This window comes from Chiloscyllium punctatum, chromosome 32 (genome assembly GCF_047496795.1).
Source record: "Chiloscyllium punctatum isolate Juve2018m chromosome 32, sChiPun1.3, whole genome shotgun sequence".
Taxonomy (NCBI): Eukaryota; Metazoa; Chordata; class Chondrichthyes; order Orectolobiformes; family Hemiscylliidae; genus Chiloscyllium; species Chiloscyllium punctatum.
In genome coordinates, this window is record NC_092770.1 from 34,344,339 (window position 1) to 34,358,456 (window position 14,118).

General features: G+C 47.0%; 1 protein-coding gene across 4 annotated transcripts in view; it reads right to left on the reverse strand.

Annotated features, from left to right (window-relative positions):
• nav3 (neuron navigator 3) overlaps window positions 1–14,118 on the reverse strand; it is a 927,909-nt gene that overhangs the window by 845,626 nt on the left and 68,165 nt on the right. The gene's annotated exons all lie outside the window — the stretch shown is intronic.

Here is a 14,118-nt window from a genome sequence, read left to right on the forward strand (position 1 = left end):
ACTGGTGACTTCAATCAGTCTAAGGAAGGTTTTTTTTTAGATTAGATTAGATTACTTACAGTGTGGAAACAGGCCCTTCGGCCCAACAAGTCCACACCGCCCCGCCGAAGCGCAACCCACCCATACCCCTACATTTACCCCTTACCTAACACTACAGGCAATTTAGCATGGCCAATTCACCTGCCCTGCACATCTTTGGACTGTGGGAGGAAACCGGAGCACCCGGAGGAAACCCACGCAGACACGGGGAGAACGTACAAACTCCACACAGTCAGTCGCCTGAGGCGGGAATTGAACCCGGGTCTCTGGCACTGTGAGGCAGCAGTGCTAACCACAGTGCCACCATGCCGCCCACAAAGGTGTTGCCCAAGTACCACCAGAACATTACCTGCCTAACCAGGGGCCCGAACATTTTAGACCACCACTACATCACTGTGAAAGACACCTATCACTCTATCCCCCGCCCTCATTTCAGGAACTCTGACCACAATGCTGTGTTCCTTCCCCTGGCTTACAGGCAGAAGCTCACTCAGGACACCCCGCGCCAGTGCTGGTCGGAGGAGGCAGAGGATCAACTCCGGGGCTTTCTGGAATCGGCTGACTGGGCCGTGTTCAAACAGGCCGCAGGTACCTTGGACGAGTACGCCACCACCGTCACAGACTTTATCAGTAAGTGTGTGGAGGACTGCACACCGAGGAAGTCAATCCGGGTGTTCCCCAACAGGAAACCCTGGATGAATCAGGATATACAGAACCTGCTAAAATCCAGGCATGAGGCCTTCAGACCAGGACACCCACTCAGATATAAGGAATCCAAGTATGACCTTCACAGAGCCATTAAGACAGCCACAGACCAATACCGATCCAAACTAGAGACCCAGACAGACACCCGGCGACAATGGCAAGGACTGAGTGACATCACAGATTCTAAAAAGAAACAGTGTAAGGTAGTAGACGATGACACATCCCTCCCAGATCGTCTCAATGCCTTCTATGCTCGCTTTGAGCAGAATCTCAGCGGAGAGGTAACACCTATTCCAACACATCCTGATGATCCTATGCCAGCAGTCACTGCATCAGAGGTCAGATCAGTTTTCCTTCGTGTGAATCCAAAGAAAGCAATGGGACCAGATGGAGTACCAGGCCGTGTACTCAGAGCATGTGCAGATCAACTGGCAGAGGTCTTCTCTGACATCTCCAACCTCTCCCTGCAGTAGGCCACTGTCCCTGCCTGTTTCAAGAGGACCAACATCATCCCTGTGCCTAAGGCGGCCCATGCAGCATGTCTCAGTGACTACTGCCCACTGGCCCTAACTTCGGTGGGCATGAAGTGCTTTGAAAGACTGGTCATGGCATTAATCAACTCCAGCCTCCCCACTACTCTTAACCCACTCCAATTTGCCAACAGATACACGTCAGATGCCATATCATTTGCCCTTCACTCCTCCCCAGAACATTTTGACACCAAGAACAGCTACATAAGAATCCTACTCATTGACTACAGTTCAGCCTTCAACACTATTATTCCCCTCGAGACTGATTACTAAACTTACTGATCTCGGACTAAGCCCCACTCTCTGCAACTGGATCCTCAGTTTCCTAACCACAGGCCACAATCAGTGAAGGCTGGGGACAATATTTCATCGTCACTAACACTCAACACTGGAGCCCCCAGGGATGCGTACTTAGCCCCCTTACTGTACTCACTGTATACTCATGACTGCATCGTCAAATACCAGACTAATGCCATCTACAAGTTCACTGATGACACCACCATAGTCAGTCGAATCTCAGATGGCGATGAAACAGACTACAGACGGGAGGTGGAAGACCTGGAAAAATGGTGCACTGAGAACAACCCAGCTCTCAATGCCGGCAAAACCAAGGAACATATTATTGACTTTCGGCGGCATGTTACTCATGCTCCCCTTCACATTAACAGCACAGAGGTGGAATGAGTGGAGAGTGTCAAGCTCCTGGGACTGGTCATCCACAACAAGATTTCTTGGACTCTTCATGTGGACGCACTGGTTACAAAGGCCCAACAACATATCTTCTTCCTCAGGCAGCTGAGGAAATTTGGCATGATGGCAAATACCCTTGCCAACTTTTATAGGTGCGCCATCAAGAGCATTCTGTCTGGATGTATCACTACCTGGTATGGCAACTGTACCATTCATGATTGGAGCTGAAAAATGTGTTGCTGGAAAAGCGCAGCAGGTCAGGCAGCATCCAAGGAGCAGGAGAATCGACGTTTTGGGCATAAGCCCTTCTTCAGGAATGAGGAGGGTGTGCCAAGCAGGCGAAGATAAAAGGTAGGGAGGAGGGACTTGGGGGAGGGGCGTTGGAAATGCGATAGGTGGAAGGAGGTTAAGGTGAGGGTGATAGGCCGCAGAGGGGGTGGGGGGCAGAGAGGTCAGGAAGAAGATTGCAGGTTAGGAAGGTGGTGCTGAGTTTGAGGGTTGGGACTGAGACAAGGTGGGGGGAGGGGAAATGTGGAAACTGGAGAAATCTGCATTCATCCCTTGTGGTTGGAGGGTTCCTCGACGGAACCCCCTCTCCGGCCTATCACCCTCACCTTAACCTCCTTCCACCTATCGCATTTCCAACGCCCCTCCCCCAAGTCCCTCCTCTCTACCTTTTATCTTCGCCTGCTTGGCACACCTTCCTCATTCCTGAAGAAGGGCTCATGCCCGAAACGTCGATTCTCCTGCTCCTTGGATGCTGCCTGACCTGCTGCGCTTTTCCAGCAACACATTTTTTCAGCTCTGATCTCCAGCATCTGCAGTCCTCACTTTCTCCCATTCAAGATCGGAGACAGTTATAGAGAGTGTGGTGAACTCAGCCCAGACAATCACAAAGGCCAACCTCCCATCGAGAGAATCCATCTACTATCCCGTTGTCAAGGAAAGGTCGCCAGCATTCTTAAAGATCCATCCCACCCTGGCAATGTTTGTCTACAGCCTCTACCATCGGGGAGAAGGTACAGAAGCCTGAACACACGCACCATCCGGTTTCGCAACAGTTTCTACCCTACTGTTGTTAGAATACAGAATGGACTCTCAAACTCTTTACATTTGCCTGTCCCTGTGTTTTTGTTTTTGCTGCTGTTTACCGATTATTTACTATCTATGCTACTTAACTCTGTGATCTGCCTGTATCACTCGCAAGGCGGTACATGTGGCAATATATTCAGTTCAGTTCAATTCAGTGTTTTTGTGTTAGAATTCCAGCATCTGCATTCTTTGTTTTACTTTAATGTACAAACAAAACTCAGATAAAAGGTAATTATGTCATTCTCACATGAACTTTGTACCAGGTCTCATTCACAGTCTCCTGGAGTTAATGATTTAATTTTTAATTGCTGTTTAATTGCGAAAACATCAGCATGAGTGTCATTGGGGATTCAGTCCCCCCAATTGAACAGGTTTGATACAGCTGTCGTGGGAGAGACTGGGACAGAAGGCAGTTTAAACATCACTGTCTTCATTTTAAGGTAGACATAAAGAGAAATGTATTCTCTCTGATGTTACTCTCTTCTCTGGAGAGCTGTGGAAGTTGGGTCATTGACTATATTGACTATTTGTCATTGGGGACAGAGTGACGGAGTAGTAATGTCATTGAGTTAATAATCCTGAGGCCCACGCTAATAACCTGGGGAACAGGTTCAAATCCCATCACAGTCACACCACACCCACACTCTCCCACTGTTCCCCATCCTCCACAAAACCTGGAATAAAATAGACTTGTCAGTGTCTGTTTGGCTGTCATCACTTTGTGATACAAACCTGTCCAGTGCACTAGTGCCCTTTAGAGAAGGAAATTTGCCATCTTTGACCAGCCTGGTCTACATGTGACTCCAGACCCACAGCAATGTGGGTGACTCTTAACTGCCCCCTAAAATGGCCCCAGCAAGTCACTCAGAGAAAGGGACAATGAAGGGAGGGTAACAAATTCTGGCCTTGTCAGTGACAGTCACACCCCCCCTCAAGACTAAACATAGAGATCAGATGCAGGAGTCGGCCATTCGGCCCTTCGAGCCAGCACCACCATTCGTTATGATCATGGCCGATCATACAATCTCAGTATCCCACTCCCGCTCTCTCCCCCTACCCATGATGCCACAAGGACAACGTCCAGCTCCCTCTTGAATATATCCATCGACCTGGCCCCAACAGCTTCCTGTTGGAGGGAATTCCACAACTTCACAACTCTCTGGGTGGAGAAATCCTTCCTCATCTCAGTCTGAATGGCTTACCCCTAAAGGAACAAAAGACTGAGTTTGAGATATTGTTAGGACTGGGTCAGACAGGAAGTGGAGCTGAGACAATACCCATGGCCGCCATGATAAAGTGATGGAATAGGCTCGAGGGGCTAAATGGCCTTGTCTTATAAATTTCTATAGTTTTAAACAAATCCTATATTTCAGCAGATTTCTTATATTCCATTTGCTTCGTTTCACTGATATGTACAAAGATTTACTTTTGTCAAAACAGTTTGCCAAGAGAATAGGAAATATGGTAGCTGACCTTTATGTAGTCCGTAACTGATATTTGTTAATTGTTTTTAAAATGTGGTTATGTTTATTTCTCTGTGTGTGCATGTGTGTTTGCATCTGTGGGTATGTGTGTGTATCTGTGAGTGTGTCTATGTGTGTCAGTGTGTCTCTGTGTGTGTCTGTGTATATGCATCTGTGAGTGTGTATGTCTGTATATATCTGTGTGTGTGCGTGTCTGTATCTGTCTGTGTCTATGTGTGACTGTCTCTATTGTCTGTGTGTGTGTGCATCTGTATCTGGGTGTGTCTGTGTCTGTGTTTATGTGTCTGTATGCACGTTTATGTCTCTGTGTGTGTGTGCATCTGTGTCTGTGTCCATGTGTGTACCTGTGGTCTGTGTGTGTTTGTCTCTGTGTGTGTGTCTATGTGTCTTTGTGTGTTTATATGTGCATGTGTGTGTGTGTGTGTGTGTACGTTTGCATCTGTGTCTGTGTGTGTTTATATGTGCATGTGTGCGTGTGTGTGTGTGTGTCCAGGTGTCTGTGTGTATGTGCGTCTGTATCTGTGCATGTGTGCATCTATATCTATGTGTCTGTGTGTGTGCCTGTGCCTATGTGTGTGTGTCTGTATCTGTGTGTCTGTATCTATATGTCTGTGTGTTTGTTTCTGTGTGTCTGTGTGTGTGTGTGTGTCTATGTCTCTGTGCGTGTGTCTGTATCTGTGTGTGTCTGTGCTTATGTGTATCTGTGTGTGTGTCTGGGTCTGTGTGTGTGCATGTGTATCTGCGTATATCTGTGTCTATGTGCCTGTGTGTGTGCCTGTGTCTGTGTGTCTCTGTGTGTCTGTATTTGTGTGCGTGTCTGTGAGTATGTATGAGTCTGTGTGAGTCTGTGTGTCTGTGTATGTGTGTGTGTGTCTGTGTTTGTGTCCGTGTCTGTGTGTGTGTGTCTGTGTGTGTCTGTGTGTGTCTGTATCTGCGACTGTGTGTGTGTCTGTGTGTGTGTGTCTGTTTGTGTGGGACTGTGTGTGTCTGTGTATGTGTGTGTCTGTGTGTGTAGGACTGTGTGTGTCTATGTGTGTGGGACTGTGAGTGTGTGTCTGTGTGTGTCTGTGTGTGGGACTGTGTGTGTCTATGTGTGTGTGTCTGTGTGTGTAGGACTGCGTGTGTGTCTGTGTATGTGTGTCTGTGTGTGTAGGACTGTGTGTGTGTCTGTGTGTGTGTGTCTGTGTTTGTGTCTGTGTATGTGTGTCTGTGTGTGTCTGTGTGTGTGGGACTGTGTGTGTCTATGTGTTTGTGTGTCTGTGTATGTAGGACTGTGTGTGTGTCTGTGTGTGTCTGTGTGTGTAGGACCGTGTGTGTCTATGTGTGTGTGTGTCTGTGTGTGTAGGACCGTGTGTGTCAGTGTGTGTCTGTGTGTGGGACTGTGTGTGTCTATGTGTGTGTGTGTCTGTGTGTGTAGGACTGTGTGTGTGTCTGTGTGTGTCTGTGTGTGTAGGACCGTGTGTGTCTATGTGTGTGTGTGTCTGTGTGTGTAGGACCGTGTGTGTCAGTGTGTGTCTGTGTGTGGGACTGTGTGTGCCTATGTGTGTGTGTGTCTGTGTGTGTAGGACTGTGTGTGTGTCTGTGTGTGTGTGTGTGGGACTATGTGTGTCTATGTGTGTGTGTCTGTGTGTGTAGGACTGTGTGTGTGTGTCTGTGTGTGTGTGTGTGTGTGTGTGTGTGTGTAGGACCGTGTGTGTCTGTTTGTGTCTGTGTGGGACTGTGTGTGTCTATGTGTGTGTGTGTCTGTGTGTGTAGGACTGTGTGTGTGTGTCGATTAGATGCTGCAGCCTGTGAGCTGATGGAATTTCATTGAAAATAATCAATAGCTTTGCCACCATCAGGGATTCACTGAATCTCAAATTACTGTCAAGGCCAGACATTAAAAACCCTTAAAGAAACAATAGGCTGGAGCTCGGAGCCAGGTATGAACGCAGCAAGTTCAGGTTGTGATCACACACTCATTCCTCTATCGCCCATTCACCAGGATATTCCTGCAGCTCCATCCAATTAAAGATTTATTTGCTGTTACACCCTTGGAGAGAAATCAGAGGGGCATTAAAAATAAATGTGTTTTTCATTCTCTCTTGTCACGTGTTAATTGCAAAACTGTAAGAGTCAATTGACCAACAGCCAATACGTCATCCAATCAGATGAGTCATGAATTTGTCTGTTCTCTGATTTGAGGAGGAAGGTGGGCGTGGTGATGGTGATGGTTTCAGGGAGCCAATGGCAGGAGTGTGGAGGAATCGACCAGTCTGACACCTCCCAGAGGAGGTGGCCTCTCGCTTCCTCGATCACAACCCCACCTCTCATCACCCGAATCATCATTTCCAAGACCATCAACAATCTCATCGCCTCGAGAGATCTCCTATCCACAGCCTCCAACCTGATAATTCCCCAACCCCACCCTGTCCGTTTCTGTCTCCTACCCAAGCTCCAGAAACCTGACTGCCCCATTGTCTCTGCCAGTTCCTGCCTCATTGTCTCTGCCAGTTCCTGCCTCATTGTCTCTGCCAGCTCCGGCCCCATTGTCTCTGCCAGTTCCTGCCTCATTGTCTCTGCCAGTTCCTGCCCCATTGTCTCTGCCAGCTCCGGCCCCATTGTCTCTGCCAGCTCCGGCCCCATTGTCTCTGCCAGTTCCTGCCCCATTGTCTCTGCCAGCTCCTGCCTCATTGTCTCTGCCAGCTCCTGCCCCACTAAACCCACCGCCTCTTATCTTGAATCGGTTCTTTCCTCTTTGGTCCAGGAATTCCCCACTTACATTCGAGACACCACCCACACCCTCCACCTTCTCTATGACTTTCCATTCCCCAGCTCCCAACACCTCATCATCACGATGAACATCCAGTCTCGCTACACTGTATCCAGCATGGGGAGGGTGTCAAAGCCCTCCAACTCTTCCTCTCCTGCTGATCCAACCAGTCTCACTCCACCAACACTCTCATCCACTTGGCAGAACTGGTCCTCAGCCTTAACAATTTTTCCTTTGAATCCACCCATTTCCTATAAACCAGAGGGATGGCCATTGGTACCCACATGGGACCCAGCTATGCCTGTCTCTTCATCAGGTACAGGAAATAATCCATCTTCCGCAGCTACACTGGCACCAACCCCCACCTCTTCCTCCTCTACATTGGTGACTCTATCAGTGCCACCTCGTGTTCCCACAAGGAGCTTGAACAGTTCACCCACTTAACCCAAACCTTCCACCCTGACCTCAAATTCACCTGAACCATCTCTAACACCTCCCTCCGTTTCCTGAAACTCTCCGTCTCCATCTCAGTCAACCAGCTCAGCACCAACATCTATTACAAACCCATAAACTCCCACAGCTATCTCGACTACACCTCGTCCCACCTTCATCCCTGCAAAATTGTGATCCCATACTCCCAATTCCTCTGCCTCTACCATATCTGCTCCCAGGATGAGCATTTCCACTCCAGGACACTCCTCCCACAACCTCATCCCAGGTCCAGCCCTCCTTTTCTGCCCCACCCTCTTGACCTGTCCATCTTCCTTCCCACCTATCCACGCCACACTTCCAACTGACCAATCACAACCAACTCCGAGCTGGCAACCACCTATCGGCTTCCCATCTACTTTCCTCCCAGCCCCACCTCCCTCTTTATTTCTCAGCCCCCTTCCCCTCCCCCGGTCCTGCTGAAAGGTTCTGACCTGAAACGTCGATTCTCCTGCTTCTCTGATGCTGCTTGACCTGCTGCGCTTTTGCAGCTCCACACTTTATCAACTCTGACTCTCCAGCATCTGCAATCCATCTCCCTGAGGATGGCCAATCAGTGGAGAGATGTATTGCTGACTGCAAAGCCAGAAGCCAGGCTGCTCCTTGTTATATTCACCAGGTGTGGGCAGTGCAGGTCTGGAGTCATGTGTAGGCCAGGCCAGGTAAGAGTGGCAGTTCCAAGGGTGTCAGTGAACCAGACTGGTTATACAACAATTGAGAATGGTCATTATATTCTACATATTTGACTGAACTCAAATTTCACTCTCAGCCATGGTAAGATTCAAACCCTTACCATCACAAATCTAGGGTTCTGGATTACTAATCCAGTGTCATTACCACAACATCATGGTCCCTGCCCTACGGCAACGTAGACAACTCAGTTACTGAAATGTGATGGTGAGGAAATGAAGCTCAAAATCACAAAACCTTCTCTGTCAGCCCAAGAGGGCAGAAAAGGCCTCAACTTAACATCACATCAGAAAGACAGCAGCTCTGACAATGCAGCACTCCCTCAGCACTGACCCTCTGACAATGCAGCACTCCCTCAGCACTGACCCTCTGACAATGCAGCACTCCCTCAGCACTGACCCTCTGACAATACAGCACTCCCTCGATACTGACCCTCCAACAGTGCAGCAATCCCTCAGGACTGACCCTTCGACAGTGCAGCACTCCCTCAGCACTGACCCTCTGACAGTGCAGCACTCCCTCAGCACTGACCCTTCAACAGTGCAGCACTCCCTCAGGACTGACCCTTCAACAGTGCGGCAATCCCTCAGTACTGACCCTTCGACAACGTTGCACTCCCTCAGTACTGACTCTCGTCAGTGCAGCACTCCCTCAGCACTGACCCTTCAACAGTGCGGCAATCCCTCAGTACTGACCCTTCGACAACGTTGCACTCCCTCAGTACTGACTCTCGTCAGTGCAGCACTCCCTCAGCAATGACGTTCCAATAGTGCAGCATTCCCTTAGCATTGATCCTTTGACAGTGCAGCACTCCCTCAGTACTGACTCTCCAACAGTGTGGTACTGACCCTCTGACAGTGCGGCACTCGTGTATGGTGGACCCTCTCATCACTGAACCATGCGTAACATAAGGATGGAAATTTGCATGGACTAACCATGACTTTCCAACAAAATGTTAGGTGAGGTTCCTCAGCAAGCAGTTTGTATAAAGCTGGCCCATCACGGCCTCACGGGAGCTGCCATTTACAAGGTGTCAAGTGTTGAACAAATCAATTACAATGATTTTGCGAACCAATCAGCAAGAACATGGATATTCCACTCTGTATAGCTCTAAAAAGGGCTCCATGGAGGAGTCACCAATTGAAGCTGGTTGTAGTATAAACAGCTGTTCCCACCAGCAATGTATATTCATCAGCTTCAGCAGATGACCATGAAAACTGCAAATTGACGACAGAGCCAGTCCCAGGCCAAGAACCAGAAAGAAGTGACTCTGAATGGGGTGATAGCTTGTTCAGGAGTGAATCACAGGGATAAGCCACTGGTGAGAAGGTTTCCCAATTCAGAATGGCTGCTAGTATTTAGATCAGAGCCCCTTCTGTAGGTGATCTGCTCGGAGCCCGGAGCAATCATTCCCTTCCTCAGGAACAAAATAACCTGCATTTATACAGAGACTGTCTCAACCTCAGGGCATTCAATAATTATTTCAGAATTTTCACAACACAGAAGAAGGCCACTCAGCCCATTGAGTCTGTGTTAGCTTTCCAAATGAGCAAATTAATCACTGCCAATCTCTAATCCTGTATCTCTGATGCATCTTTTTCAGATAATGATCCAATTCTCTCTTCAAATGAACCTGTCTTCTCCCACACTCTCAGACAGTACATTCCAAACCCTCACCACGTGCTGAGTGAAAACACTGTTCCTCTTGCTGCAAATTACTTTCAACTTGTGTTCCCTCCTTCTCAATCCATTTACAAGTGGAGGCTGTTTCTTGCTACTTACTCTGTCCAGAACCCTCCTGTCAGCCTTCTCGTCTCAAGCAAAAATTGTCCGAACATCTCATCTTCACTGACATCGCTGTAAAACTTCAACACTAAAGCCTTTCCTGTGGATCTTTTCTGCACTCTCTTTCTAGTACTAACGCCCTGAACCAGACACACTGTTCCAGCCATAACTAAACTACTGCCTAATATCACTGTGAACATCACCTCCTTACCCTTATACTCTATACCCCTGTTAATAAAGCCAAGGACACTGTGTGCTTATTAACTGCTCTTCCCTTGTCCTGTCACCTTCAATGCTCTGTGCACAGATACGCTCAGATCCTTCTGCTCCTGCACTCACTTTAGAATTTTACCCTCTATTTTGTTTGATCTGAATTGATTTATTATTGTCCCATGTACCAAGATACAGTGAAAGGTATTGTTTTGTGTGTTAACAGACAAAACATACCTTATGTAAATACATCAGGGTAATAGAACAGAATGCAGAATATAGTGTGACAGGCACTGAGAAGGTGCAGAGAAAAATCAACTCCAATACAAGAAAGGTCCATTTATAAGTTCAAGTTCAACCTGGATAAATACAAAGTGATTCAGTTTGGAAGGTCAAACTTGAATACAGAATACAGGATTCTTGACAGTGTGGAGGATCAGCGGGTTCTTGAATTCCATGGACATAGATCCTCAAAGTTTCCACCCAAGTTGATAGGATTGTTAGGAAGGCATATGGTACAAGAGGGATTGAGTTTAAGAGCCACGGGATTATGCTGCAGCTCTATAGACCACTGGTTAGACCACACTTGGAATATCGTGTCCCGTTCTGGTCACCTCATTATAGGAAGGATGTAGATGCTTCAGATAGGGTGCAGAGGAGATTTACCAGGATGCTGCCTGGATTGGAGGGCTTCTTATCTCCAATAAAAACAGCCTCAAGTCCCTCAACCTTTCCTTGTAAGACCTTCCCTCCATACCAGGCAACATCCTAGTAAATCTCCCCCTGAACAATTTCCAAAGCTTCTACATCCTTCCTATAATGCGGTGAGCAGAACTATACACAATACTCCAAGTGTGGCCACACCAGAGTTTTGTACTGCTACAGCATGACCTCACGACTCCAAAACTCAATCCCTCCACCAATAAAAACTAACACACCGAATGCCTTCTTAACAACCCTATCAATCTGGGAAGCAACTTTCAGGGATCTATGTACATGGACACTGAGGTCCCTCTGTTCATCTACACTGCCAAGAATCTTACCATTAGCCCAGTACTCTGTATTCCTATTACTCCTTCCAAAGTGAATCATCTCACACTTTTCCACATTAAACTTCATTTTCCACCTCTCAGCAGCTTATCCATGTCCCTCTGTAACCTGCAACATCCTTCAGCACTATCCACAACTCCATCAACCTTAGTGTCATTTGCAAATTTACGAACCCATCCTTCTCTGCCCTCATCCAGGTCATTTATACAAATGACAAACAGCAGTTGTCCCAAAACAGATCCTTGCAGTACACCGCTAGTAACTGAACTCTAGGATGAACATTTCCCATCAACTGCCACCCTCTGTCTTCTTTCAGCTAGCTAATTTCTGATCCAAACCGCTAAATCACCCTCAACCCCACGCCTCTATATTTTATGCACTAGCCTACCGTGGGGAACCTTATCAAACACCTTACTGAAATCCATGTACACCACACCAACCGCTTTACCCTCATCCACCTGTTTGGTCACCATCTCAAAGAACTCAATAACGTTTGTGAGGCATGACCTACCCTTCACAAAACCGTGCTGACTATCTCTCGTCAACTTATTCCTCTCTAGATGATTATAAATCCTATCTCTTATAACCTTTTCCAATACTTTACCCACAACTGAAGTAATGCTCACTGGTCTATAATTACCAAGATTGTCTCTACTCCCCTTCTTGAACAAGGGGACAACATTTGCTATCCTCCAGTCTTCTGGCACTATTCCTGTAGACAATGACAACATAAAGATCAAAGTCAAAGCCTCTGCAATCTCCTCCCTGGCTTCCCAGAGAATCTGAGGGTAAATCCCATCTGGTCCAGGGAACTTACCTATTTGCTAACACCTCCTCCTTGTGAACCTCAATCACGTCTTATCCAGTAGCCTGTCTCTCAGTATTCTCCTTGACAACATTGTTTTTTTCCAGTGTGAATGCTGATGAAAAATATTCATTTAGTGCTTCCCCATCTCCTCAGACTCCATGCACAATTTCCCACTACTATCCTTGATTGGCCCTAATCTTTCCCGAGTCATTATTTTATTCCTGATATACCTATATAAAGCTTCAGGGTTTTCCTTGATCCTATTTGCCAATAACTTCTCATGTCCCCTCCTGGCTCTTTTTAGCTCTCTCTTTAGGTCTTTCCTGGCTAACCTGTTATGCCCAAGCACCCTAACTGAGCCTTCACATCTCATCCTAACATAAGCCTTCTTCTTCCTCTTGACAAGAGATTCAACTTCCTTAGTAAACCACGGTTCCCACGCTCAACCACTTCCTTCCTGTTTGACAGGCACATACTTATAAAGGACATGCAGTAGCTGTTCCTTGAATAAGCTCCACTTTTCAATTGTGCCCATCCCCTGCAGTTTCCTTCCCCATCCTATGCATCTCAAATCTTGTCTAATCGCATCGTAATTGCTTTCCCCCCAGCAACAACTTTTGCCTTGCATTATATACCTAACCCTTTCCATCACTAAATTGTGGTCCCTATCACCAACCTCCAAACCTAACACCTGGCTGGGTTCATTACCCAGTACCAAATCCTTGTTTGCTTGTCTACATACTGTACAGGAAACCATCCTGCACACAAAACTGACCCATCTAAAGTACTTGAACTATAGTATTCCCAGTCAATATTTGGAAAGTTAAAAGTCCCCTGTAACAACTACTATGCCACTCTAGCTCCTATTGAGAATCATCTTTGCTATCCTTTCCTCTACACTTCTGAAACTATTCAGAGGCCGATAGAAAACTCCCAACAGGGTGACCTCTCCTTTCCTGTTTCTAACCTCAGCCCATACCACCTCAGTTGACGAGTCCTCAAATGTTCTTTTTGCCACCGTAACACTGTCCTTGACTAACAATGCCACATCTCCCACCTTTTTTACCATCTTCTCTGTTTTTACTGAAACATTTAAATCCCGGAACCTGCAACAACCATTCCTGTCCCTGCTCTATCCGTGTCTCTGAAATGGCTACAACATCGAAATCCCAGGTACCGCAAGTTCACCCACCTTATTCTGGATGCTCCTGGCGTTGAAGTAGACACACTTCAAACCATCTTCCTGCTTGCCCATGCACTCTTGCGACCTTGAAACTTCATTTCTGACCTCACTACTCTCAACCTCCTGGACACTGGACCTACAATTTAGGTTCCATCCCTCTGCTGAGTTAGTTTAAACCCTCTTGCTCTCTGTATTGCACCCAGGTGTTAGACAAGGCTGTCTGAGATTAACCAGCTTGGTACAGAAAGGGTCAGACCAGAGGACAACCCAACACTGACTTTTCTCTCAAGGAGAGATCTGGCTTAGTGAAGCAGATAGATTGTCGATGTTTGTTTATTGGAGTGACAGGGAGGTGGTTATCCTCAGTGCTGAGGTGTTAAAAACTGTTAGGTGCATCATATTTCCATCAAGGTGAGAGATTCATTTTAAAAAAAGTACAGACTAAAATTAAATTGCAACAAAATACTAATATATGCTAAACAGAGACAACAGATGGTAAAATATGCTGATGTATGTAAATGAGGCATGTTGCGAAACTTGAACTGTGATTTGCAAAACTTGTCATATACAAAGAAGCTGGTGTCTGTATTTCATACAATAACGACAAGTTG